This window comes from Eschrichtius robustus, chromosome 19, assembly GCF_028021215.1.
Source record: "Eschrichtius robustus isolate mEscRob2 chromosome 19, mEscRob2.pri, whole genome shotgun sequence".
In the NCBI taxonomy this organism is placed as follows: domain Eukaryota; kingdom Metazoa; phylum Chordata; class Mammalia; order Artiodactyla; family Eschrichtiidae; genus Eschrichtius; species Eschrichtius robustus.
Window position 1 is genome coordinate 61,205,360 of NC_090842.1, and position 6,066 is coordinate 61,211,425.

Genomic DNA, 6,066 nt, shown 5'->3' on the forward strand with positions numbered 1-6,066 from the left:
GGCTGCCACATTGTGAGGACACTCAAGCATCTTTGCGGAGAAGCCCACATGGAGAGGAACTGAGGCCCTAGCCAACAGCCAGCAACAGCTTGCCAGCCACACAGGTGAACCTCCTTGGAAGTGGGCCCTCCAGTCCCTGTCAAGTCTTTGGATGACCACAGCCCCAGCCCAAGGTCATGGGAGACCCCGAGCCAGAACCACCCAGCTAAGCCACTCCTGTAGGATTCCTGACCCACAGAAACTATGTGTGATAATACATTTATTGTTTTAAATCGTTAAGTTTTGAGGATGTGACATGTGAGTAGTAATCTGAGTAACAAGAAGGAGTCAGCCATGAGGTCATGAGGAGGAGGGGTGCTCCAGTCAGAGAGGATAGCAAGTGCAAAGGCCCTGAGGCCGGAGCGTGCTTGACACGCTGGGGAAATAGCCAGGAGGCCAGTATGTTTAGAGCAGAACTAAGCAATGGGGAGAGTGGGAGGAGAGGACATCGGAGAGAGAATGGGGGGCAGGGATGGGTTATTGGGGTCTGGTGGGCCATAGTGTGTGATGGGAGCCAGTGGGAGATTTTGAGCTGGGGTGTAGCATGATCTGATGTATGTCTTTTGAATGTGGTGCTGAGGGCTCAGTGGAAAACGGACTTAGCAGCTGGAAGATTTTTTAATTAATTGATTAATTTGGCTGCACCGGGTCTTAGTTGCGGCACGCGGGATCTTCATTGCCACATCTGGGATCTTTGTTGCGTCATGTGGGATCTTTTAGTTGCAGCATACGGGATCTTTTAGTTGTGACATGCCGGATCTAGTTCCAGGACCGGGGATTGAACCCAGCCCCCTGTACTGGGAGCGCGGAGTCTTAACCACTGGACCACCAGGGAAGTCCCTGGAAGAGATTTTAAATGAGCATCAAGTGACGTTTCTCCCCAGCTTAAACCCTCCTATGAGGGTGAAGATCTTCCACAGCTTTCCATCACCTGCCAGAACCATGGCTGCAAGGCCGGCTAGGCCAGGCCCCTGTCGACCTCTGCTCCTTCCTCTCCTACTGGGAAGAGCTTGGATTTTACGGAGGGAGAGGCAGGTTGGGGGGTTAAACTTGGGGAGGGAATTCAAATGGGCTGTACTAGATAGTCTGCCTGCTAGCAATGAATGCTAAGCATTAAATGGGCTTAAATGGGAACTGAAAATATTTGAAACACATTTTTCACATTTTTGGCTGATGAAAGGTTTTAGGCAGATGAGAAAGGAGAGAAAAAAAAAAAGATTAAAGGGTCATTGCAGAGAAAACAAATCCTCTTTAAAGAGACAGAGCTGGCCAGTTGCTTCTGCACTTGTGATTCCATCAGCGGTTCTAAAACGAATCAATCGGGAGCTTTAAGAAAAACATTAACGCTCCAGCCCCATCTTGGAGTAACAAAGTCAGGACCTGCGGATCGGAGGGTGAGATCAGGCATTGGTATCCTTTTACAGTGAATATATTTTTATTCATCACAGGAAAAGAAAATATAATTATGCGATGCGATGGAGGTGCTCCAACACTGCAGTGGTAATCATACTGCAATATGTAATTGTATGTATAGATCAAGGTGTATCAAATCATCACAGTTACAATACAAACTTATACAGTGTTATAGGTCAATTATATCTCCATTTTTAATTTTTTTTTTTTTTTTTTTTTTGCCACGCCACGCAGCTTGTGGGATTTTAGTTCCCTGACCAGGGATTGAACTTAGGCCCTCGGCAGTGAGAGTGTGGAGTCCTAACCACTGGACCACCAGGGAATTCCCTAAACATTTTTTTAAAGAATATATTTTTATCAAGAACTGACTAAAAAAAAAAAAAAAGGGACTTCCTTGGTGGCACAGTGGCTAAGAATCCGCCTGCCAATGCAGGGGACACAGGTTCAAGCCCTGGTCCGGGAAGATCCCACATGCCACGGAGCAACTAAGCCTGTGCTCACAACTACTGAGCCTGCGCTCTAGGGCCTGCAAGCCACAACTACTGAGCCCATGTGCCACAACTACTGAAGCCCACCCGCCTAGAGCCCATGCTCCGCAACAACAAAAACCACCACAATAAGAAGCTCGCGCACCGCAACGAAGAGTAGCCCCTGCTTGCCGCAACTAGAGAAAGCCCACTTGCAGCAATGAAGACCCAATGTAGCCAAAAATAAATAAATACATTTATTAAAAAAAAAAAAAAGAACTGACTAGATGGGGACTTCCCTGGTGGCGCAGTGGATAAGACTCCGTGCTCCCAATGCAGGGGGCCTGGGTTTGATCCCTGGTCAGGGAATGAGATCCCACATGCATGCTGCAACTAACAGTTCACATGCCACAACTAAGGAGACTGCCTGCTGCAACTAACAAGCCCACGTGCTGCAACTAAGGAGACTGCCTGCCGCAACTAAGGCCTGGTACAACCAAATAACTAACTAAATAACTAACTAAATATATATATATATATATATATATATATATATATATATAAAGGAACTGACTAGATGTCAGGGACTGTCCCAACACCCATGGACGCAACAATGAACCCAATGAACCAAGGAGATAAACGATCAGCTTTGGTGGCAGGACATTTCAGAGTGTGGAGGGGAATTACAATGTCAAGTTGTGAAAACCACAAATAAGGCATTTATTCAGGTTGTCCTTGAACAAGATTTCAACATTTTGTCCAACCAGGTGTTCACGGCCCATCTCTCACCCTCTGTTTTGCTCTACGCAAACTTAAGTCTGGCTTGTCTCCTCCCCCCGGGCCTTCAACTGTAGCTTCCCTCGCTTCCGAAGGACTGAAAGGTGGGACATGCCCCCTCGTCAGCTTCTCCTGAGAACCCGCTGACCCCAGGAAGACACACTTCCTGTGTGTCTTGCAAACCACTGTGGTTACTTTTCCTCATCTAGGCAACTTCCCCTTGACTGTGAAACCCTCTTACCCTAGATAAGCAATGTCTTTTCCTGTCTGATTTTTGAGATGCTTGCAGATTTTTTTTTTTTCATTTTTTGGCTGCACCACACGGCTTGTAGGATCTTAGTTCCCCAACCAGGGATTGAACCTGGACCCTTGGCAGTGAAAGAGCGGAGTCTTAACCACTGGACAGCCAGGGAATTCCCGCTTGCAGATTTCGGAGCTCAGAGCATTCTCTCTACTGCAGTGGGCTTTTTGAATAAAATTAACTCACTCCGGAGTATTTGACACCTCCAGAAAGTCCTTGTGTGTTCTTCATTAGGTTACTGCCGAGATACCTTCTAGTTTTTTATCGCTCTTGGGAAGGTTACCTGATTTTCTGTTAAGTTCCTGGTTGGTTATTGCTGGTATATAGCATTTTTCTTGACTAAATAACACCTCTCCACTTTTTATCCTCCCCACACCCAGGTATTCTCTTCCTTGTAAAAATGACTTCAAGGATGTACTCCAGAAAGTGAACATGTGAATCCAGGGAAGAGGAGGCTATGGGTTGTGAGGGTTTTACATGTGAGGGAACAAGGTCTCCCTGTGACAACAATCTGAATAACTTGCTTTATGAGATTCTGGGTAATACTTATTTTCTTCTTCCCACTTTTTTGGGGGGAGGAGGGAGTTTTCCAAAAACTTTTACCATTAAGATTGCTTTGGGGACTTCCCTGGTGGTGCAGTGGTTAAGAATCCGCCTGCCGGGACTTCCCTGGTGGCGCAGTGGTTGAGAATCTGCCTGCCAATGCAGGGGACACGGGTTCGAGCCCTGGTCCGGGAAGATCCCATATGTCACAGAGCAACAAAGCCCATGTGCCACAACTACTGAGCCTGCGCTCTAGAGCCTGTGAGCAACAACTACTGAGCCTGCATGCCACAACTACTGAAGCCCGCGCGCCTAGAGCCTGTGCTCAGCAACAAGAGAAGCCACTGCAATGAGAAGCCTGCACACCGCAACAAAGAGTAGCCCCCACTCGCCACAACTAGAGAAAGCCCGCGCGCAGCAACGAAGACCCAACGCAGCCAACAATACATAAATAAATAAATTAATTTAAAAAAAAAAAAAAAGGAATCCGCCTGCCAATTCAGGGCACACGAGTTCGAGCCCTGCTCCGGGAAGATCCCACATGCCGCGGAGCAACTAAGCCTGTGCGCCACACCTACTGAGCCTGCGCTCTAGAGTCTTCGAGCCACAACTACTGAGCCCACGTGCCACAACTACTGAAGCCTACACGCCTAGAGCCTGTGCTCCACAACAAGAGAAGCCACTGCAATGAGAAGCCCGTGCACCTCACGAAGAGTAGCTCCCACTCGCCGCAACTAGAGAAAGCCCGCGCGCAGCAATGAAGACCCAATAAATAAATAAAATTTTTTTTAAAAGATTGCTTTTGTAACCTGGGGTGGGGGGTGGGAGAGAGGAGAAATGTCATTTTGGGTTTTTTCCCCAGCTTTATTGAGATATAATTGGTGTATAAGATTGGGTTTAAGATGTACAGTGTGATGATTTGATATACATATATATTGCGAAATGCGTATCACAATATAATGTTAGCTAACACCTCCCTCACTTCACACGGGTACCATTCTTTTCAGTGTGTGTTGAGAACATTTAAGATCTGTTTTTCTGTGCTTTCACTGCCGAGGGCGCGTGTTCAGTCCCTGGTGGGGGAACTAAGGTCCTGCCAGCCGCGTGGCACGGTAAAGAAAAAAAATTAAAAGATCTACTGTCTTAGCAACTTTCAAGTATACAAGAGAGTACTGTTACCTGTACTCATTAGATCCCCACAATGCACTCATCTTCTAACCGGAAGTTTGTATCCTTTGCCCACCTTCACCTATTTCCCAAGAAACGTCATTCTGAAAGCAGAAATGTCAGGGCAGGCCAAGCCGCAGGGAGTGGCTGGGGCCCTTCCCATTGCCCCCTGAGCTGTTCTATTCCCTATGGCTTCCTAGATGTTTGCCTCGGCTTCAGGGTCCTATCCATCTCTGGACCTGGATATCCCTCTGGTGGACACAGACTTTCCGCCCACTTGTGGTAAGGAAGAGACATGAGGAGATGAAACGGAGGGGTTTGAAGGCTCTGGATGGGAGCCTTGTTCTCCCTGCCCCTCAGATCCCACCTAACCCTGAACTGCTCATCCATCTCTCTGCTAAAAGCAACTCCCCTTTCTGATCTCACGACTTCGCCCCCCAGGCTGCCAGACCTTCCCTCCCTCCACCTTTGTGTCTCCCTCTGGGATTCTTGGGGGTCCCCTCACACAGTCCCTTCCCTTCCCTCCCACTTCCTTGGCCCCCAGCCCATCCAAGGATCAAGACTCTCCTTTAGTGTCTCCACTTACCTGAAAATTATCCTACTACACTGGTTTGGTTAGAACAAGAGAATTTTCTGCAAAATGTTAGTAAATTGTCATCATCAGTCTACAAATCTATGATTTCCATGTGAATGATGTCCTTTCAGGTGCGATGTCCTTGCTCAGTGTTAAACCTGCACAACTGTACAAGGCGATCATATGTCCTATACACCTGGCAGATGCCCAGAGAGCTGGGTCTTTCCTGGACGCCCATGCATCCATCCACTCCCTCTCCAGGCTTTCCTGAGTTCCTCTCCCACAAGATGTGGTCTGTGTGTTTAGCTCTTAGATGACCACTGGCTTGGAGCACTGGCTATTTGTCTTAACTAAGTCCTTCATGAAGACACATCAGATCATCCATGAGGTGTAGCAGAAGCAACAGACAGAAGGCTGGATAAAGTGAGCTGTGTGGGGAAGAGAAAGGTGAAGTTGAGCCCTGTCAGGGAAGATGCAGAGCTTGCTCTTCCAATTTCTGGGACACACTGGGGAGAAAGGGAGGTGCCCAGGGTAAAGCAGGGCTTAGTGGGAAGGGGTCATCTCCCCCCTCCCCTCTTCCTCCACCAGCTTGTCCCATCTCCTCCTCACTGCAGACCCTCCTCTATAGTTGTGCTGTGACTCTGAGGACACCACAGGGTGACGGCTGGGTCCCCTACAAGAGTAACAGCTCACGCAGCAGAAGGTTTCACATGCCCCTCAAAGACAGCAGATGCCTGGGGCACGAAAAAGAGAGTCAGTATGTTAGATCCACACTCGCTGCCCTC